Below are 24,039 nucleotides of genomic sequence, written 5' to 3'. Positions count from 1 at the left end.
ATATCTAATCTATCATTTTTATAACTAAGGAAAACCATAATTATAACGATCTAGTCTTCAACTCCAGCAAAATACCAGAAGGATATAATATTGCCTAAGTAAACAGGAAGTACATTTTAAGCAACTTCCAAAACTCTAAAAATGATAGAGATATCTGGCTACCTGGACAGTTATCCAAAGTTTTTCTGTAATGTTGGGGCAGCTATATTTAGCCTATAGGCCTAGAGTGTCTGGCTAATTTCTCACTGAAGCAGGAAATCTGAAGGACTATCTCACCTATTTTGGCAAAATTTGTCAGTTGCTTTCTTCTGTGTCATGCAGAATGTCTGGCAGACTCTTTTAAGATGCAGAAACCCTGAAGGACTGTACCACCTTGCTTTAGCAAGTTTAGCAGTCATTTTCCTGTGGGCCCTGTATGTCTAGTTTATATAGCATATTGTCAAGCAGTCCAGGCAAGAGCAGTTTCTTGCACATATGGCTAGCCTTGCCACACTGAAATCAAACTCCCTAAGAAGCTTCTTTGATGCCCATCTACCTCTTGAAGTAATTGGTGCTACCAGGAGCAGATGTGTCTCACTGTTGAGAAAAGTCTAAGTTCTTAAAATATTTTAAATGCCATATTCTGTAGGTCTTTAAGGTATTTAAAGATTATCTATCCATGCCGGGTGGTGGTGGCGCACGCCTTTAATCCCAGCACTCGGGAGGCAGAGGCAGGCAGATCTCTGTGAGTTCGAGGCCAGCCTGGTCTACAAGTGCTAGTTCCAGGACAGGCTCTAAAAAAAAAAAGCTGCAGAGAAACCCTGTCTCGAAAAACCAAAAAAAAAAGATTATCTATCCATTTGAAATGTATCTCTGCATATCTAGAAAGCCTAATATTGCCTGTAAGTTTGAATATTATAGATGACTATTAATTTTCATTTCTTAACTATATATTACATTTTCTAAGTGAGCTACATAAACAAAATACCTTAAACAAGAGTTGAAATATACATATAGTATAAAATTGACCTTAAATTTGTACCAATATGCCAAAATTAATATCAATGTGAAGTATTTTGAAATTAACAGTTTTTTTAGATTAAAGTAGATTCAATAATCTACCTTTTTTTCATCATTTCTATATCATATTTCCCTTTTTTCTTTAGAAAGAGATTGACTATGACCATTAATCATTTAAAACTAACTCCCTTTAAATGTATGGTACTAAAACATTCAAAGCATACAAAAGGGTATCCCACATCAGGGTCAGGATGTGAAGGGTAGCAGGTCATATGGTCACATAACTAGAATCGGAAGTCTATCTCTTACAGCTTTATGAAAAAACTGGAGACAGGGAGGCAGTGGTTAAAAGAAATGCATTTATTGACTTGGGAAGAAAAAGTAAAGAACTCTGTGCCTTGTCTATATCATTGTATAAATTATAGAAAAAAATGAAAGAAAAACCAGACAATTTGCATATGTAATTTTCTTTGCGGTAAATGATCTGACTCTTTTCTTGGGAGAATGCTCTGGTACCAAGGTCTCAGGATATTTTTACCTGTAGTCTGAGAGAGAAGTTTTAATTCTTTGTAGTCCACGGTCCATAACTACAGCATGCTTGCTTGCCACACAGAGGACCTTTTACCTTTAATATAGGGAGGTATTTCTAAAAGGGAGATCACAATAGCTGCCTACTTCAAATGATGTTTATCTATGACCACCTAAAAGTTTCTAAAAGCAACCACTCACATTCACCTTCACATTTGAATATATCTGAAAAACTTCCTATTACTCACATAGTCTATTCCACAACACTCACACACTAATCTGCTGCATATTGATCTGAGGTTTTCATGAGGAACTGAGCCCTGAGTGTATTTCATCCTGACACATTCTTTTCTAGTCTTTGTCTTCTATCTTAGGGAAATGTTGTCTGTTGAAATATAGCTCATTTAATTTCTTATTTCTTGCCACAACAAATGCCTTGAATGGTTTCATATTCATGTACCTAGTTTTCTCAAAAGTTTATTTCTTTGAAATACATGTTGGTTCTCCAAAGAAGGAATAAAGTGATCATGGCAATAAGTATATCATATTAGCTTCTGAATGACTCTGATGACGCTAAGTTTTCAACCTACTTTTTCTTGTTTAAGAAAAAGATACACACTACATTATAATCACCTGTGGTCACCATGGCTTTTAGCAGAAATGTTTAAATAACAAAACAATGTCATAGCCATACATTGCGATGACATCTGTTGGGGTCCAGTTTGTATGTTCCAGGGTAGGGGTGTGTGCATTAGAAATATTAGGCAGAATAAACAGAGATACAGAAACATAGGATAGTGCTAGGAGGGCAATCCAGTGAATGTTGAATGTACCCATGTCTATTTTTTTATGATCTTTAAATGCCCCAATCAAAAAAAAGGGAAAGAAAGCAAGACTTTTTTTCATCACGATACAAGGAACAAAGTGATTACCATCTTAATACCCAAAACACCAAGTAACCATATCCTAGGTCAAGGTATCCTGTTAGTAGCCACACCTAAAGTTAAATCTCCTGTTAATAGCCTTAAAGGAGCAAGATTAGGCCTGAACTTTCTGACCTTTAGTCAAGGTGGAACAGATCCCCTTCTGTGGGCCATCTTAATACCCCAAAACACCAAGTAACCATACAAGATATCTTTTCTAGTAGCCATACCTCGGAGGAGGAGCAAGAGTAGGCCTGAACTCCCTGATCTTTAGTCAAGGTTGAATGGACCCACTTCTGTGGGCCCCCACAATACAAAAATCCATATATTTTTGTTGATTTGGGTTTATTTTGAGACAAGATCTCATTTTGCAGCCCTAGGTGGCCTAAAATTATGTAGTTCAAGCTGATCTCAAATCTGTGGCAAACCTCCTGCCTTGATCCCTCGAATGCTTAAATTACAGGTATGAGCTATCACATCCAGACCCAAAGTTTATTTAAAAGCCCAAGGTCATGTTACATTTTGGAATCTACATACAGTGTATTGCATGGTGAATTTTTGCAGAATTGCATAAGCCAGAAACTATACGGATGCACTTAAGTGTTTCTTGCAACAATGAGAGAATAGGAGGCAAGCTGTGACCTAGTGGGGGAGAGACCATCTATCATGACTACCATTTAGACTTGCTGAAAAGTAGAATTTTAATAAAAGGTACAGACAATGCCAACCTTTATTGCTTGTATATAGGACCAACTAATCTTACTGATTCCATTTATACATACACATACATATGTGTGTGTATGTGTATATGCTTGTGTGCATATAACTAAAATAATTAAAGAAAAAGAGGCTATCAACTTGCATGTAACTAGAAGTATTCTCTGTCCCACTGGTCCCATTGGACCAGTTTCTCTCCACCCACTGGATCCCTGCAGTCGCTTATAAAACAATTACTCAAAGGCTAAATATCAGTTACGATTGTTTGGTCAATGGCTTAAGCTTCTTATTGGCAGGTGTAAGTATAAATTAACCCATTTCTATTAGTTTATATTTTACCATGAGGTTCGTGGCTTGTTACCCTGCATCTTGCTTCCATAGCAGCTACATGTAACATGAGGGCTGACTTGTTGGGGTTTCTGTCCCACCCAGTTCACCAGCCATTTAGTCCCAGAGAAAATCACACAGAGATTTCCACAAGTTATAAAACTGATTGGCCCATTAGCTCAGGCTACTTATTAGCTCTTGTAGCTTATATTAACCCATTGTTCTTGTCTATGCTAGCCATATGGCTCAGTACCTTTCTGTGCTGGGTAGATTACATCTTGCTTCTTGATGATCTGGGCAGGAATGCCAAAGGAGATTCCTTCTTCCCAGAATTCTCCTGTTCTCATCGCCCTGCCTCTACTTTCTGTCTGGTTGACCCACCTATACTTCCTGCCTGGCCAATCAGCATTTATTTAAAATACGATTGACAGAATACAGACAATTCTCCCATACCAGCTACATGACATCTCTCTGACTCTACCTTCCTCTCTCTCTCTGTATCATTGTTTGGACTTCTTGCCTAGCTATATTTTGCCTTCCATTGGCAAAACTAGCTTTATTCATCAACAAATAAAGGCAACACATATACAGAAGGACATCCCATATCACTTGAAAGTGGAGACATAGAATGTCTTTGAGGAAGGGTAGCTTGGGAAGTGATGGAGGGGGACAAGTGATATAATCCTATTTGAATTAAAAGTACAATAAAATAAGTAAAACTCAAATCCTGGGACTGGGTGTGTAACCCAATTCACAGAGTGCTTGCCAAGCATGCATGAAGTGTTGTGTTTGGGTCCCAGCACTGCATAAACTAAACTTGGTGGTATATGCCTGCAGTCCTAGCACTGAGGGGGTGGAGGCAGGAGGGTCAGGAGTTCAAGGTCATCCTTGACTAAACAGCTAGTTGAATGCCCCTTTTATAGTTTTTTATTTTCTTGCTTGTCTTTGTTGTCTTGGCACATTTTATACATGAATATAAATAATGTATTCTTCAGTTTGCCAATTTAAAATCCATGTAAACAATAAAATAAAATATTGTACATGTTCAACTGTGGGTTGGTTTTTTGTGTAATCAACATTATATGTGTGAATTTAGGGCTGTGGAGATTGATAATACTGGTTGTATACTGCATAATTCTAGGGAGAGCTGCTGCCTCCAAGTCTGGATGAATAGTAACAACTCCTGGAGTTATACAGGCCTGAGATTCAGTATGCTTCCAAATATGGTCACAAAAATATCTACCACTCATGGAAACTTATAGTGTTAGCTATTTAAGAGGTAGCAACAGGAGCTCAGCAGGTTGGGATAAGTCTGGGAAATATAGTAAGACTCATCTCTAAACAAGCAAACAAAGAAATAAATGTGCATCCTAGAAATTCTTTGCAATATGACCTTGTTATGCCCCCTCAAGAAATGAAACTGCTTTTCATCCTCATGGGCTGGTATGGCATTAAGGTTTATTTTAACTACTATTAAGTAGTATAAATGATGCTAGAAACTTCTAAGGATACTAAATGTGAGATTGAGAAATTTCGCCTCTACCACCTGGAAATCTGATTACCCTGAGGAAGTTCAAGGTGACCATATGGCAAGAGACCACTCTGTAGAGCACTGAGGTGCTGCACAGGTATTGTACTTTCTAGCTTAGCCCAGCCACCATCTGAGTGCAACTGAGTGAATGAGCCCAGTCAGTGTCATGTGAGGCAGAATTGATCAGCTGAACCCTTACCCAATTCCTGATAAGACAGAACTGAGAGAGACTCTTCTGAGCATTCACAGATGCCCTATGTTGGGCTAACTGTTACCTATGGGCATGTAAGCAAACAAGACAACCTTGAATAAAGCAGTTCTCACAGCTCAGGTAGTCCCTGAAGTCTTGGGGTGGACTGCAGGCAGCAGCAGGCAGCAGTTGTCGCTACAGATTCCGTCTAAAAGAAGAGCTGAGAAATGCATAGTGTCCACAAATATTTACCTGCAGAAGCACTTGATTATGTTTTTACTGCTGATGGGCATTTGGGTTCCTGAGGTCAGACATTCTTTCATATTTTCTAAATGTGCTAAAATTTTGCAGTTCATATTCAAATCTTTTTTTAAAATTTATTCTTGAGTTTATAATATGATTACATTTATTTTTCCCCTTTCTTCACTCCAAATCATTCAAAATGACCCTCCCCACTATCCTACAAATTCATGGCCTCTTCTTTTATTAATTGTTATTGCATACATATATGTGTTCGCGTGAGTGCGTATGCATGTTTTAATGAACGGGAATGTGATTTGGCTTTTCCTTGATGCAAAGTAAAGATCCTTTATTTGAATGTGTAAATTATTGCTAATTTGCAATGATGCCTCTGTCATACATCAACTATTTTGGTGCCTTGCTTGGCTGCCAGTGGCTCCTTTATCTCCCTCTAAAGCAATGTCACACTTCTTTAATCAGTATGAATTTGTAAGACTTGAACAGGGCTCCTTTGAGGGTCATTTTCTTTCAAAACAAAACACTTCACTCCCTATCCCCCAAAGGCTTATAGCCATATTATAATGCAAAAATGCATTAATTCCAACTTCAAAGGTCTCCATAGACTATAACAGTCTCAAAGTTGTTTCAAAGTCCAAAGTCTCTTCTGAGACTCATGACAATGACTTAACTGTAATCACCTGTAAAAAATCAAAAAAGCAGATCACATACTTCCAACGTATAATGGCACAGGATATACATTACCATTCAAAATGTAGGGAAGGGAGCATAAGAAGGAAATACTGAACAAAATTAAGACCCAAAACCAGATGGGCAAACTCCAAACTCTGGAGGTCCATGTCTGATGTCCAAATGCTCTTCAAATCTCCAATTACACTCAGCTTTGTTGACTGCAGCACACTTCTTTCTCTTGGGCTGGTTCTAATCCCTGTCATCAGCTCTCCTTGGCATGAATCCAATGACTCTGGCATCTCCAATATCTTGGGATCTCCAAGGTTATCCAGGCTTCAACTTCACAAATTCACACAATGACCTCTCTACTGGACTACTATTCAAAGACACCCCTGACATATACCTGGCCTCAGCAGAGGAAAGTTCCATGGAGAGGTAAATTCCATAACCCATTTCTTTTATCCTTAACTCTGAAGCCAGAAACATGTGGCCAAAGTTGCCAAGTTCTGCTAGACTGGAACATGGCTCCCTCATACAACTACATCTTCACTAGCTTTCTCTCCTTAACTGTTTAACCACGGCTTTCCTGAAACTTGCACTGTAAACAAGACTGGGATCGAACTCAGAACTCAGAGTTCTGCCTGCCTCTGCCACCCAACTGCTAGGATTAAAAATATGAGACACCACACTGAGCTTTAATTCAGTTCCTTTTCACAAATTGGAAAACTTAGCTGGGTGAGATCTTGCCTGAGGTCACTGTTATTCCCAGATTGCAGAGTCCCCCAAATACCACCAAGGAGTCTGAATTCATCCGCAAAAGCAAAGAGCCTTTATTCAAGCTTGATCTTGGACCCTCCATGTGCCTGACACAGTGGTACGAGATCCAGGAGTCTTGAACTCAGTTGCGGTGGGGTTATTACCATAGCAGAGGTTGGTGTGAAAGATTTCTAAGGTTCAGAACTTCTGATTTGCTGACATTTGTCTAGGGGTGTCTTGGTGAAAAAGGATGGGTGTATGCTGGACTAAGGGACATCTGGTAATCCTATTTACAATGGTAGGAACATAAGGCTTTTCCTTTGGAACGTTGGATATTTTCCCCTTGGATGCTGATTGGTCCATTCCTGGGTGGTGCCTAGGTGGTCTCAGTTTGTAGTCTTTCCTGGAGTCAGGTGTTGCCTTAGCATAAACCAAAACTCAGGCATACTTTCTGGCTCATCTCTATCAAGCTGGTCATGGTAGCAATATAGCCAATCTGCCCTGGGCCTTACAATCACCACTCTGTTTATATTCCATTTCTTAATCTGCTTTTCTCCCTGAAGTCAAGGTTTAGTACTATTCCACTTCCTGGTACTCTTTTTCTCTTCAAAATTTATATTGTGTAATTTACCCTGCATTGTTTCTTTTCATTATAAATCTTCACTAGCGTTACCACTAAAAATCACGTGACACAGTCTGCACTAGTCTGTTTTGAGATTTATTCTGCCAAAGGAATTAATCCAAAACATTTCACTTCAGCCTCAGGCAGACTCATCAGAAAAGGGGGAAAGATGCCCACTTAAAATATCACAAGAATGATCTCTAGGCAACACACTTAAATTCATCTCCTCTGAAACCTCTGGAGTTAAACCACCACAGTTGATCAACTCCCACTCAGCACCACTGTTTTTCACGCTCCTTCCTAGTATGGCCTACTTAAACAGCACTTAAAATAGTCAAGTGCTTTTCTGATCCACAGTCCCAAATTCCATATTGTGATTACATATACTCTTTCCAAGATGTGGCGTTTTAATTCTTAAAATAAATTAATTTTATTATTTTGCTGTTCTAAATGATTTATTTCATTTTTATATTATGTGTTAGAGTGTTTTGCTTGTATATATGGATGTGTTCCATGTGTGTGCCTCTTCCACACAGAGGTGAATAAAGGGTGCTGGATTCTCAGGAACTGGAATTACAGATGGTTTGAGCCACCATTTGGGTGCTTAAAGACAAACCAGTGTCTTCTGCAAGGACAGCTAGTGCTCTTAACTGCTGAACTATGTGTCCAGTCCAGTTTGTTTGGGTTTTGAGACAGAATCTCATATTGCCACCCAGATAATTGTCAGTGTGCCTATCACATCTCAGTCTTAGTGTTTTCCTTTTTAATACTCTCAATTAAGGGGGTTAAATCTGGTGTCACTGATAAGCCTATCTGTCTGATATTTCTGTTCTGGCTTGGTTTATTCACAGATGTGGTTGTCATTGGCACACATAAAAGATTAGATGTTGTGCTTTCTGGTGTGCTGGCTGATGGTAACTGTTTTACTTGTATAGATGGGATATAGAGTCATTATGCCATGATACTTATACTTAAAAATAGAGTAATTCAGGTTAAAACTGTTGTTTTATAAAATAGAATTGCTTCAAGCTAGGCATAACTTAAAGTTGCTACTTGGCACAGCGTAAGTTATCCAGAGCATGCCCTCTCTGTGTTACTCATGTGTTCATTGGTATAGCCTTTACATTTTGATTATTCTAATTTTCAGTTCTTAAGTCTTTATCTGCTACTTTCTATCTTCTGTTTCCTTATTGATGCTTTCTGTTTTGTTGCTTAAACATTTCTATCTTCTCGGTGTGTTTCAATTATCATCATTATTGTTCCTCGAAGTACATTTTCATTCCTGTTGCTTTAAAATTCTTGTCAGAGAGTTCCATTATTGTTAACATCTTATCGCTGGGTTCTGTTAATTCACTTCTCTTACTGAAGTTGGTATTTCTTTATGTAGAATGAGTTATTCTCAGTTGTATCCTGAATATTTTCAGTATTTCTGACCAAAGAGGTTTAAATGAGAATGTCGCACCACAGTATTGACCATTTGAATATTTGTTCCTCAGTCGATCGTGCTGTTTAGGAAGGTTCAGAAAGTATAATAACCTTGTTGGAGCAAGTATGCCATTCAGCGTTGGCTTTGAGAGCTTAAAGACTTTCACTGTTTCTAGCTCATTCTCTCTGACTTCTGCTTCTGGTTCAAGATGTGAGACCTCTGCTTTTCACTCCTGCCACCATGCCTGCCACTTGCTGCCATTTTTCCTACCATGATGGACTCTTATCCTCTTAGAAATGTAAGGCAAATAAACCTTACTTCTATAAATATCCTTGTTTGTGGTGTTTTATCACAGCAATTGAAAATTAAGTAAGACAATGATTAGGTCTTACCTAATTCTCTTTTTGTAGTCACCCATGAAATCAAACTTTCAGGCTCTATTGGTTACTTCCCCCATTACTGTGACAAAATACCTTACAAAAATAACTTAGGAAGTGATTTACTTCAGCTTACAGTCATCCATACTGCAGCATATATCATTTATTACTTCATTTATTTTTTTATTCCCAAATAATATTGCAATGTATGATTACACTGAACTAGCCATCAGTTGATGGATCTGTGGATTGTTTTCACTTTGTTGTAAATAATGCTGCTATGAGCATCCATGACCAAGTTCCTTTTCTCTGATAATTTTTTATTACTTTATAAATAATAGGAATCAAAATTTCCACTTCCTACCCTCCTCCCACTTCTGTCCCTCTCCTCCACTCACCCTCCCTTCTCCCCCTCCAGTTCTAAGAAAGGGCAGGGTACCTTGCCCTGTGGAAAATCCAAGGCCCTCCCCCCTCCATCCAGGCCTAGGAAGGTGTGCATCCAAATAGACTAGGATCCCAAAAAGCCAGTACATGCAGTAGAAACAAATCCCAGTGCCATTATCATTGGCTTCGCAGACTGCCCCAATTGTCAGCCACATTCAGAGGGTCCAGTTTGATCCCATGCTTGTTCAGTCCCAGTCCAGCTGGCTTTGGTGAGATCCCATTAGCTCAGGCACACTGTCTCAGTAGGTGGACCAACCCCTCATGGTCCTGACTTCTTTGGTCATATTCTCCCTCTGCTTACAACTGGACCCTGGGAGCTCAGTCCAGTGCTCCCATGTGGGTTTCTGTCTCTATCTCCATCTGTCGCCTGATGAAGGTTCTATGGTGATATGCAAGATAGTCATCAGTTTGACTATGGACAAGGCCAGTTCAGGCACTCTCTCCTCCACTGCTCAGAGTCCTAGCTGGGGACATCCCTGTGAATATCTGGGAACCCCTCTAGAGTCAAGCCTCTTGCCAACCCCACAATGCCTCCCTTAATTAAGATATCTTCTTCCCTGCTCCCATATCTGTCCTTTCTCCATCTTAACCATCCCACTCCCCCAAACTCTCCCCAACCCTCCCCTTCTCCCTTCTCTCTCCCCCTCTTCCCTTCCTCCCACCCCAGCCCCACCCCCATGCTCCCAACTTTTGCCTGGCGATCTTGTCTGCTTCTAATTTCCAGGAGGATATACATACGTTTTTCTTTGGTTTTTATGTGGCATCTGAGCTGGTTAATACAGGCCATTGGGACTGCTTTCTCAGGTGATTAGCAGAGTCGGTTCTCCCATGCCAATGGTGAGGGGTGGGGGTCATCTCTACTGAGCATAGGGGCCAGCTCTCCTGTTGCAATGTCCAGTGAGGGGTATGATTCCAGGGCCAGTGAGGGCCAGAGCTGGCTCAGAACACCTATTATATTTCAACATTCACAGTTCCTATTATCCCCTGTGGTAACATGAGCCATAAACATCATCACCGGCCCCAGCTGCAGCAGGAACACTGGCATATACTTGGCAGCAGCTCAGGCACAGATGTTACCATGGCCCTAGTGGCAGCACAGGGCACCAAGATCAATATGGCTTTGGTGGCAGCAAGGCCCCCAGACACAAACATGATCTCAGATCTCAGGTGGCTTTCCAGATCCTGGGCATCTTTATTCAGGTCGTGGTGGCAACAGGATCCACAGACATTAACCCAAACCCTAAATACTGCTGGGCCACAGACACAGACATTTCCCATGGCAGCAGCTTGGGCCAGGATAACACTATGGTCCCATGTGGCAACATAGATTTGCATAGCCCTGGTGGCGGCACAGTCCTCAGACACCAACGTGGCCACAGGTTGTGACTCAACCCCCAGGCATCTATGTGGCCTCTGGTAGTACCATGGGCCATGGACTTCAAAACAGATCCTTGCTATGGTGGAACCACAGACCCAGACATGGTCCTCAGAAGCAGCCTGGACTTGGAAGTCACCATGACCACAGGTGACAGTGTAGGCCACTCAGATTGGCATGGCCCCCACAGTAGAGTAGTTCTTAAACAGCAACATGGCCCTAGGTGGCCCAGACCCCTAGTATCAGCATGGCGTTTGATGGTATCAGTAGCCATGAACAGCAATACAGATTCTGGCTGTGGTAAAGTCATGGACCCAGACATGGCTTGTAACAGCTGCCCTGGCCTGGACAATACCATGGCCCCAGGTGGCACTGTAGACTACTCAGATCGGTGTGACCCTGACAGCAGCATGGTCCTCAGGCACAAAATTGTCTACAGGTTGCAGCTTAGACCATGGACATCCATATGGCCTTTTGGCACCATGGGCATGGACATTAACACAGGTCCTGGCTGTGGTAGATCCTGGACTCAGGCATGGCCCTAGATGGCAGTCTAGGCCAGATGCTATAGATGCTATAACAGGCTTTTTTGGACTGCCAGACCCCAAATCATGATATGGAGACTTATTATTACTTATGAATGCTTGGCTTTATCTTATGCTTGTCCCACTAACTCTTATAACTTAACTTAACCTGTTTCTCCTCATCTACATTTTGCCTTAGGGATTTTTACCTTTCTATCATTTTGTATGTCCTACTTTTCTGGTTCCTCCATGTCTGACTGGCTGGCCCCTGCCTGTCTTGCTGGCTCCTCACATCTGATTGGCTCCCCTTTTCTCTCTGCCTGTCAGCCTTGCCTGTCTCTCCTTTGCCTAGTTATTGACTGTTCAGCTTTGTATTAGACCAATCAGGTACCTTAGGCAAGGTAAAACAGAAACACATATTTGCATAATTAAACAAATGCAGTATAAACAAATGCAACACCTGGCAAGGTGTTGGCAGAGCAGAGGAAAAAGTTAAGTTTGGGAAGAAAAAAAATTCAGGCCTAGGGAATTGAGAGGGGTGTATTTGAACTGTTTAAGGTGAATGCTTCAATTCCGTTCTTTGAGTTTCACAAATTCTTTGAGTTTGTGAAAACATAAGTTTTAGACCCATACATTGTATAAACAGAAGCATATTTATACCAGAATGATTGTGATAGATGTTTTTATCTTTAAGACTATCAATGGCAGTGTGAGAGAGAAATTTGATAACTTGTATTTGTCCTCATACCTTTATAACTTGCTGGTACACATTTTAATAATTTGAATTTGTGTATCCTAAAACACCCTTTATTTAGAACATGTTAAGATGTTATGCTGAAATTTGTTTGGTGAGGCTTTAATCTGAGTCCAGGGTCCCCATGTGTCCTCAGCTGGCCTACCCATTGAGTGGGAGGGAACGTGGAAGAACCTGGCCAAGTCACACACTAATGTTATCATTATAAACGTATGTGACCTGAGGCAGGTCCCACGAGGGGCACTGGCGAGCCTTCCAAGGCCTCAGCAGGTCCCCTTGCGGGTGAGAGGCAGACAGATAGATACGTCATGCAGAGAGAGCTGGGATATAGAGTTTATTTAGTGGGTTGTTGAAGGGGGTTCTCGTCCCTTCTCCCCATCCCTTCTTCTCCTTTTTGTTTGAGTTAGAAGCACAACAACCTTGAATAAACTAAAAACAAGTCCCCAACTCTCTGACCTTTGGCCTTTTGGGGCCCCCACAACCAATAACCATGGAGTAACCTGGTCTAGATAGTCAATAAGACTGTGTCACTTTTAATAGATCTAGAAGCTGCTTCACTTCTGTTTACTCAGATATAATTTATTCTTCTCAAAGCTGATGGTGTTTGATGACTAGGGTACTGATAGCATCACCAGTTTAACAGCTCTCCCCACCATAAGACTATAACCACTTTGGGAGTTCATTAATTAAGCTTCTTATTAAAAAATACTGACAAGTTTGCCTTGCTCACAGGCTTCATACTAAAGGATAAACAGGTTTCAGTTATAAAGGAATAAATAAATGGTTTAAGGTATGTAACGATGTTTTGAACTTCTGTCCTCTTTCTATGCTATTGTTACACTGGGATTTCAGAGGCTCCGAGTTTCAGCACTGACAAACGCAGCTCTGATAAACTGGCAGAGCACGGACTACTCACCATTCAGTCACAAGCTCAAGATTTTGCATTTCCTTTGGTTGTCTTCTAAGGATAGCTTTAAAGGTGCATTTCATTGGACTAAAACCAGGCTCTCTAGACTCAGGAAAAATGTTCATGTCTTTTCACCCAAAGCCATAGTCTTTGCTACAACACCAAGGGTAAGTCTGTTCCAGCTGTTTTACAGCTGCCTACATGTTCCTGGGGAAAGAGTGCTGCTGCTGTACCAGCGAATCTGGCCTGGTGGAAACTAATCTGCGTCACTGCACAAACTGTCTGAAGAACTTCATCAATCCAACCAGAGCACATCTCCGTTCCACTCTTACCGTTAATCATCACTCCTCCCATGGCTAGCCCCGTTCAGAGGGCTGGTGGGAATAATCTGTTTTCTCCTAGCAACTTGCCTTCTCTGCTTCCTTCAGGAACAGATTCCTGAGGTCTCCAGGGTGACAGTTAACCAAATGCTTCTTCACACATGCCTCTGACTGAACATGAGCCCACCGACTCCCAACTTCCCCTCCTCAAGTTGTCCCATGCCAACAAAAAGTAGCCAGATTTTAATCAGTGCCTTACACAAGAAGGTAAGGATGTTTGGCTGGAATCTTCAGCTCAGCCCCATTTCTCTCTCTTTCCAAACCCCACTGTCTCAGAAAAACCACCCAAAAGTCCAGTTCTACATTCCTGGCACTTGTAGCAGCTCCTTCCCTGAAGCAGATAGCTGCTATATCCCTGCCTAAAGCATTATAATTGGACACAAACCTAGCTTGTATAGGACACATCAGCACTCTGCACCTACAAGGTACTTAAGTTCGATCCTTTAGACTGGCTGTGTGATTCTTTCCTGCCCCTTCTCCTACCTTGATCTCTAGGGCTAGAGGAGTTATCAAAGGAGCTGCTTTGCCCACAATAGACCTGTTCTTTTACTCTTAAATTCGACTTGATATGGCTTACTGTGTCAGCAGAGAAACCTACTATTGGGATACAGAAAACCTATTAGATTTTCATGTGTATAAACTGTGTCGAGCCTCAGGTACTGTTTTTACTTCTATTATTGTGATATTATAAATTCCTGCCATTAGACAGCACATTAGAAATGAGCAATGATGTAGCAGCTATTACAAACAGAAGAAATAAAATATGAGATGAGTTAAGCCTAGCTTGTGTTACCAGATTGAGTTCTTATTTGCTTTTATGTTTAGTTTTACTGTTTTACATTTTGCCTTGTCATGGAGTAGGGTCTCTGGAGCTGAGGATGGCATCTAAATCTCTATATAGTTGCAGATGGACTTGATTTTCTTATCCTCCTGCTTCCAGATCCCAGGTGCCAGGATTACAGGCACGTACTATGACACTCATCTGTTCTTATATTCTTTAACAGTGAAGTGAAGTACAAACCATATGATTTAATACTTTTGTGGGTAAGTAAAAACATTGTTTCATGCATGAAATATTTTAGTGTATGCTGTGGAAACTCCTTCAGTCAATAACTTTTGAGATACCAGCCTACTTTGTTGTGGTCTCTTATACCATAATTGCCTAGGTAAAGTGCATGCTTGCTATTTTGCTTCTGACTGCTGGATTTAGTTCCTGTTCCCCATTCATGCCGGGGACTATGATCTAGGATTGTGATCTGTGAGGCTACCCCTAAATAAATAACCCTTTATTATATACAATTCTGAGCTAATGTGGGGTTATTTTATAACTTCCATCTTCATTTGGTGCCCATGTGAATCCCAACCCCACACCTACGGGGATAGGCCAAAACAGACCTAAATGGTCCACAATCCAGAAAGTCTCCCACCCGCACTTGCCTGGCTTGATTTCTCCTACTAAGTGGCTTTTTGCCAAGCCCTGCCAAAGCCACAGTGGGGCTACCATGCGGCCACTTGGCAATTTTCAAGGTTTGCTCCCCCCTGCCTGCCATTTTCCCTGCTGTGCAAGCGAATTGCACAGCTTCCAGTTTGTGTTCCTTGCTCATGAGCTCTGGGCTTCTTGCTCCATGTATGGAATTTATTTAATTGTTCTAAATTTGTCAAGCAAAGCATATTTGTCAGTATTTAACCAGGCACCAATGTGCGGAACCAAAGTGGTACAAACAGTCCCGTGTACCACTGGTTGTGTCTCTCCGCCACATGGCTGCAACTGCGACACCTGCTGGTCTATAAATATTTTTACACCTACAACAATTAACTGAAATCTAATGGCAATAAGTAAATTAATAAATTTGAAAGTTATACAATGGCAGACAATATTACCATTCATAAATTTAATAACCTTTTTGCTTATACTATGGATGGTATTCTGTAAGGCTTATTTGATCTTCCTTATATATCCATTTATTTGATTTTAGGAATCAGTTTTGTTTTTCATATTATCTCATTAAGAAAATGGTTTGATAACAGGGCCAAGAATGAGGCACTTTAGAAATGATACAGTCTTTACATACTAATAATAAACAGCTAGTTGAGAAGATCAATACTATGGTTAGGAATAGTATCAATTTGACAGAATTATCTGAAAGAATTTGTGCTGTTAAATTGAATCTGTTGAAATGTTACTATAGACTAATGGTTAAGGTATCTCCCCAGGAAGGTAATATGCACACCATCAAAACTATGTCCAAGGACGAGATATTATCATTACTGGACAAAATTCAGTCCTTGGAATCATCAGTGAGGGCATTAGAACGGAACACTGGACAAGAGATTCTGACTTTACAAGAGGCAGTGGTAAAAAGAATTAAAAAGATTGAGGAATTTATCAAAACTTATGAGCAGAGACAGAAGGTAAAAGGGCAGGATTTACCCTCATCAGTATGTGCCAGACCTCAGGATGGCTTACCCAGAGTTTTAACTACTTATCTGTTAATTTCCTCAGAAAGACCATCTGGCACAAAGTATCCTAAAGTAGTCAAAGAATGCACATTGGAATAAATAGGTATGAGCAATCTAAAAGAAATTAAACAACTAATAGTATCATATGTACTACATTTGCCTTTTGGCAGGGAAATGGTGAAAACATGGGCTTCAAGCACCGATTGGCTTCAATTAACCTCAGCAGTCCTGGAAGATGGACCTCAGCTGCTTTGGAAGTGTTATTGGAGAAAAAAGGCAAGAGTTTAGTAACAACAGGAGAAAGCAAAAGGGTTTGAGACTTCCCAAGATCAAATTCTTGGCGAGGATCATTACTCTGATACTCAGGACCAGGCTCTCTATGACCAACACATCTTGTCCCTATGTAGCACAGCAGCTTTAAATTCTTGCGACAGAATTCAAGATGTCTAAATATGAAAAGATAGCTGTCCAGAAAGAATCAACAAGCAAAGAGAAATCTGACTTATGATGCTGTATCATCTGCATGGTAAATTTGATTATCTGAACATGTATACATTTCTACTTATAAATCAGAGCTGGCTTTAGCGTTGTACAATGGCTGTCCTTCTCTAAATCCAAGCATGTTTTTAAAATAAAAATTAAGAATTTCTGTCTCATGTCAACAGTCATCTGGTATGGGATAGAAAGAAGATAGATTTTTAAGGAAATATTTTACTTTTTTCCATGCCCATTTTGTTTATATCATATCTTTCATTAAATATATGTCTATATAAATAATGCTTAAGTTTTCCACAATGAACAGTAAATTTTCCTGCAGTAATCTGTGAAGTTTCCAGGAATTAGACAGGGCCCCAGAACAATGACTCCACCTGGTTGATACAACGTCATGATGCTGATAGTGCTACTATGGGACTGGTTTTGGGGTACCAGCTGCTAAAATGGTGCGCCTTCTTAGAATGTTCTGGCCAGAACTCCAAATAAGAACTTCAGAGTGCTGTGGAGTTCCATCTGGACGGGTGAGTGTGTGCTATCCTGGGACGACCTGCCCTGGAATAGAGCACAGCCCCCCTCCCCCAGCTCCCGGTACAGGGGTGTCTTTGGTACTCACATCCCTGCCTCTCCCAAGCCTTCCCTAGTGTATTCTAGTGTCCTGCTCCTGTACCAAGGCCATCCACCCAAAGGGGTGGGAGGCTGCCCTCCAGGCAGGTCTGAGGATTCCGGCAAGGGGGTGCTGGCTCCTTCAGATTGTGCTGCAAGGAATAGCTCCTGCTCCTGCACTGAAGAGATCCAACCAGATTCAGTCACAGCAAAGATTGGACTAAGACACCAAGTCTCTCCTGGCTCCATTTGAAAGAAGAGACGGGCAGGCGCCAATGCAAGAACTCCTTCAACAACATGAAAGGCAACATGACATCACCAGAATCCAGACATCCTGAAACAACAAGAATTGAACACCTTACTCCAGAAGAAATCGACCTCAAACAGTACTTTATGAAAATAATAGAGGACCTTAAACAGGAGGTAAAAAACTGACATAAAGAAATGGAGATGACAAACAAAAAGGTAGACGAAATAAATAAATCTCTCAAAGATACCCAAGAAAAACAAGAAAAGCAAGAAAAAGCAATAAAACAGGTAAGGGAAACAGTACAAGACCTGAAAAATGAAATGGAGGTAATGAAGAAAACACAATCCGAGGGAAGACTGGAAATGGAAATTCTGAGTAAACAAACAGAAACTACAGAGACAAGTATTACCTACAGAATACAAGAGATGGAAGAAAGAATCTCAGACTCAGAAGATGCTATAGAGGAAATAAACTCACAGATTAAAGAACAAAACAAATCCAACAAATTCTTAACACAAAACATCCAGGAAATCTGGGACACCACGAAAAGACCAAACCTAAGAATAATTGGGGTAGAAGAAGGAGAAGAATTACAACTCAAAGGCCTAGAAAATATATTAAACAAAATTATAGAAGAAAATTTCCCCAACCTAAAGAAGGATATTCCTATGAAGGTACAAGAAGCCTACAGAACACTAAATAGACTGGATCAAAAGAAAGAATCCCCATGCCATATAATAATCAAAACACAAAACATACAGAATAAAGAACAGATATTAAGAGCTGCAAAGGAAAAAGGTCAAGTAACATATAAAGGGAAACCTATCAGAATTACACCTGACTTCTCAATGGAAACCATGAAAGCCAGAAGGTCTTGGATAGATGTGCTACAGACACTAAGGGATCATGGATGCAAGCCTAGACTACTATACCCAGCAAGCTTGCATTCACCATCGATGGAGAAAACAAGATATTCCAGGACAAAAACAGATTTAAACAATACGTAGCAACAAATCCAGCCTTGCAGAAAGTAATAGAAGGAAAATCACAAACCAAGGAGTCCAACAATGCCCACAGTAACTCAGACACCTAGCAACCCTTCACCAGCACAACTAGAAGAAGGGAAAAACACAAACTCTACTACAAAAAAATGACCGGAGTTAACAACCAATGGTCATAATTTCACTTAATATCAATGGACTCAATTCACCTATAAAAAGGCACAGGCTAAGAGATTGGATATGAAAACAGGATCCAACATTCTGCTGTTTACAAGAAACACACCTCAACCACAAAGACAGCTTAGGGATTCAGATCTGAACATGAATTTGGGGAGACAGAGAGACACAGATCATATTAATTGTTAAAGTTTAAACATATTCTTCTAAACTATTAGTTGATTATTTTTAAACTAAATAATCAAGAAAAGAATGACAAATATGTTTTCTTATTTATGCTCCTTTTCATATCCCTCTTCTTTACCCGATTTATATACTTTAAAAAATAATAAAAGTAGGGTGTGGTACAATAATTTGGAAGGTTGGGTAGGAGGGGTTTGACTTCCATAGAATTCTGGGCTCATAGCAAGATTCTGTCTCAGAAAATAGCTTATAAACAATTCTGTGACCTTCATATCATGGGCTATGTCCAAGTATGCATAGCATTCACAGCCTTTGAATCCATCATCCTTGCACAATTGTCACAGCCACTACCATTCACTGATCCACACATTGAAAAGACTGAAGCAGAGCAAAGGAATGCAGCTTGGTGCCTGAGAGAGAAAATACAATGTCCATGCAATTGTGTTTAGAGAAAAGCAAAAAGTAAAAGTAAATTGCTCGCTTAAATAATGATTGTACCGCAGTGCAAGGAGTTGAGAAATAAATGAAACCATTTCCAAATTCTGGAACTTAATCTGTTTTGTTAATGAGAATTTTAACAGAGGCATTCCCATTAAGCAAGCCTAATTAATTTATAGGATTGATCTTGGGGCCTAAAACCAAAGAGGATATAATTAAAACCTGCTATAACAGGTGATTCATGAACTAGTGTCACTGTCCTACTACTCTGTGAGTATGGAGATGATTCCACTTCATGGCTGCCTGAATATCAGTTTCTCCTGCAACATTAGGGAGAGACAGGTAAGTCCCATCTCTTTCTGTTGCTTGGCTCTCAATAAACAAAAGGCATTTCATTTTTTTGTCTTTATCTGACCTTACATTATTTCTCAAATGTAGTTATTGCTCACTATCATTCATTATGGCATTATAAGATTTATTATGGCATTATAAGTCTACCTTGAGTGTCAGTTATTACAGCCTGTCACTTAGAGATCTTTATATAGATTCCCCCCTCTCAAAATCAGTGAAAGAATAAAATATATCAGAGTGTGGGTACTCTGTGCCACATCACAAATCCTGATTTACATATGCAGCCTATGAGGCCAGAATCTGCAACTATTTGAGATGACAGTTTGGTATCTAAGATGACAAATCTGTTCATTCTTTATACACAGCTATTAGTAAGATGCATGGTCTGTAAATAGATAAATTATCAATGAGTGCAACCTCCAAATTTGGGAAGAAGTCATTGTGAAGTGACTCCCTCTTTGAACCTGCTATCACGTGATTCTTTGGATGCTTCCTTCCCATCCAAAAAATAATAAAATAAAAACATATTCACTTGCTATAAAACCCTTGGGCATAACATGACATTTACAATATATAAAGTATGCACTTCATGTTTATTTATCGTGTATTTCCTCTGGTTAAAAAAAACTTGAATATGCAATCTACAACATCCAAATAAACGATTTGACATATTTTATACAACACATGTTCAAGTAATTAATTTTTCTCATGGAAATGTCATACCATTTAACTCATAGCTAGGAGCCAAATATTTCTGCAGGAGTATGTAATGAATATATGCATAACCACAGATTCCCCTACTAATTCTGCCCTCAGATATAATTTAAAGGGACAGAAATAGAGTCTGCTGCACTCTAATCATCAAATGCTTGGTGCATGGTAGCCTGTCAATAACATGATTGACCCAATTGGCAGATTTTACCACATCTTATGAATTTACATTGTTGCCTGGTCTTATTGGAATCTCACTGTATTACTAAATATAACTATGTGTGATATTTTTTGAGAATACTTGGTTGCCAAGAAATGTAGAATAATTGTGTATATACAGAATAAGTGATGATATAGAGCCCAAAGTAGAGTAGAGAGCACCTACATCATTTAGGTTGTTTCTAGCAGCAGGTAACAGAAAAAAAAAAACACAAAGTGACTTAAAAGGTGGAAATCCATTGCCATGATCAAAGGCAGATCAAACTTAAGCTCTGCATAGGCAAACACTTGTTAAAATCATCAGTTAAGAATAATTCCTGGGGGCTCAGTGGTTAAGAGCACATACTGCTCTTGAAGAGAACCTGGGTTCCATTCCCCACAGCTACATCAAGTGGCTAAGAGTCACCTATAACTCAAGCTCTAGGAGAATGGACACTGTCTTCTGACCTTCAGGGGCACTTGAACACAGGGTACACATAAACTCATGTAGGTACATACATATAATAAAAAATAAGTAAATATATTTATTGAAGTTTTTTAAATGTAAAGAAGCATTCTGCATCACCACAAAGATTAGGACTCATTATCTCCTAAACAATGACTCATCAGTGAACTCAGGAAATAAAGCCTGTCCTTAACAAGTTTTTAAACTTTACATTCTCCTTGGTTGGCATACATTAAAACCTCATGAAGGGTAGAGTAGGATATTGTCGCTTGTTACAGTGCTTGCCTAGAGCAAAGCTAGAGCAAGGCCTTGGGTTTGATCTTCAGCCTCGCAAAAGAAGTGAGACCCTGGGTTTTGTTTTTGTTTGTATTTTAAAAAGAACCTTGTTACCTATTCTCTCTGTTTTTTTGTTTTACTTTAATTAATTCTAGAATCTCATTGTGTACATAAATCGGGCCCAGAACTCACTATGTAACCTAAGTGGGACTTGAACTTGCAATGTTTCTGCCTCCGTACCCCAAATACTGGGGATTCCAGGCATAAACCACCTTGTGCAGACTCTCCTGTAGGTTCTGTACCGTCTTCAGTTAAACTTGCTGTAGGAAGGAGGAGGAGCTTTATCTCCCTCATCGGTTGTTATTGAAATTAATGTGGATATATTGGGTGCATCATACAGGGTTTCTGTGTCTTCCCTAATTAACATTTTCTGAAATGACTTAGAAAAGTGACTTAGTGGGGTTGACGAAACAGTTCAGTTGAGCAAGTACTTACATGAAGCATACATGAAGTCCTAGGTTGAATACCCAGACCATATAAGACCAGGAGTGGTAGCGCATTCCTATAACATCAGCATTCAGGTGGTAGAGGAAAGAGGATTCAGAGTTTAAGGCTAACCTTGGCTACATAGCAAGTATTAGACCAGCCTGGACTACATGAACTATTTTCAAAAGAAAAAAAAACTTGGACAGAAAATCCTGTGTGCGAGCTTGGATATCATGCTTGAACATCAGGTTTAAAGGACAAAGAAATGGTGGGTGGTGGGTCATCTCACTGAGGAATCTTTTTCAGGGCTCACTAGAGCAGGAGGACAAAAAAACCCAAAAGAAATATTGAGTGAAGCAAACAGTGTAGTTAGAGGAAGAAAATCAAGCAGGCCCCAGGCTCCATGCAGCAGTCACTTTCTATGCAACACAGTGTAAGCCTTTGGGTGAGGCTGGAAGATGAATAACTGTGCTTTTCAGCTTTCTGAAGAATGATGCCCTTTGAAAAAGTCCTACTTTCCATAAATTTCAGAACCAAACATCAGGGAAAGAAAAGCCACTCATACAAAACAACCAAACAAAATAAATGGCATTGTCTTTTTATTTCTTTAGCCATACTATCTTTTCCCATGCATATGCTATATAAAGTTTTTCCTGTGGAAAAAAATGGGTCAATCCTTTGCTGTTGTTTTGGTCAGAATTTGAATTTTTATTAGTTATTTTGTAGATATTTCTCATGAAAAATGGGGCCATTCTTGTGTGCTACTATGTGTCCTGCTTTTTCCATGGATAAGCATTTTCCCCCATGTTATTAAACTTCTGAAACAAAACTCTATATTTAAATTTTTGTTCATTAAAGCTTTTTATATTAAATTTTTGTTGTTGTTTTTGAGACAGAGCCTAGCTGTGTAGCCCAGGATGGTCCCTAGCATGTTACAATATTCTTCTGCATCAGCATCCCAAATGTTCACATTACAGCTGTGAGCCATCATGCCAAGCTATCTAAGCATGGTTCTTTTATTAACACATATGAATATCACACATAAATAGAGTTCAAAACAATATTTTTATATACTCATATACTGGTCAAATCCACCATCTGCATTCTCCCCCTGCCCTATACTCAGCCCACAGAACTCACTATTCTATTGAAAAATGACATAATTGTATTCTATACCTGCTGCAACTGATTTGACAGCCTCTTGCTTCTCATTCTTTTAACATATTTCATTCAAAATGGATTTTTTCAAACACAGTCTTTCAAAATTTGCAGAACAAAAATATACACATGTACAGAATACAATTTAATGAGTTTGATAAAAGCAAACATACACTGATCGAGATGAGTGTTTCTCTTGGACTTCAATGTGCACTCATGTCTCTTTCCATCCAGACCCTTGAAACGTCCCTTGAAACTTCTGTTAGCTTTTATCACATAGATTGGTCTATTTTTGAACTTTATGTAAATGCTATTGTATAGTAATACCTTATGGCTGGATTCTTTTTTATACAGTTATTTTGAGAGTCACCCTTGATGTGTCTGTCAGCAGTCCATGCCTTTTCATGGTTAGTAATATTTCCCTGTACAGACATACATCAATTTGTCTCTTTGCTCTGTCACCAGCTGATAGGCATTTTCGTTCTTTCCTATCTAAGCATTTTTCTCTTCAAGTATCACTAAGCATTTTTTCTCTTCAAATCAGTTTTAATGGAATGTTTAATAATAGTAAAATGATAGTAAAATGATAGGTGGCTTAGTAATAATCTCTCTCTCTCTCTCTCTCTCTCTCTCTCTCACACACACACACACACACACTTTCATTCAGTGATAGGGAAACCCAAGGCCCCTAACCCCAATTTTTTTCTTCCTCTTCCTCCTCTGCTTCCCCCTCCTTTTCTTTTTTTTGTTTTTGCCCTCCTCTTCCTCTTCTTTTTTGAGACAGTCTCAATATGTAGCACTGGCTGGCTTCAAAGGTCTATTCCTCTTGCCTCAGCCTCTCAAGTTCATGTATTACAGGTGTTCATCATTGTGCCTGGATTTCTTCTCTTTCTGTATGTTTATCGGTGTTTTGCCTGCATGTAATGACTGTGCAGCAGGTGCATGCCTGGTGCCTGCAGAGGCTAGAAAGAGACATCAGATCTTGTAGAACTGGAATAAATAGTTTCAAGCCACCATGTGGGTGGTCGGAATTCGAAAGAGCAACCAGTGCTTTCCATTGCTGAGCCCTCTCTTCA

General features: G+C 39.8%; 1 long non-coding RNA gene across 1 annotated transcript in view; it reads left to right on the top strand.

Annotated features, from left to right (window-relative positions):
* Positions 1-24,039, top strand: part of LOC119805327 — a 101,397-nt gene that overhangs the window by 76,050 nt on the left and 1,308 nt on the right. The window lies entirely within an intron of this gene.

The sequence above is a fragment of the Arvicola amphibius genome, chromosome X (assembly GCF_903992535.2).
Source record: "Arvicola amphibius chromosome X, mArvAmp1.2, whole genome shotgun sequence".
Lineage (NCBI taxonomy): Eukaryota > Metazoa > Chordata > Mammalia > Rodentia > Cricetidae > Arvicola > Arvicola amphibius.
The sequence above is the reverse complement of the archived record's forward strand: the minus strand, read 5'-3'. Positions and strand labels throughout refer to the sequence as shown.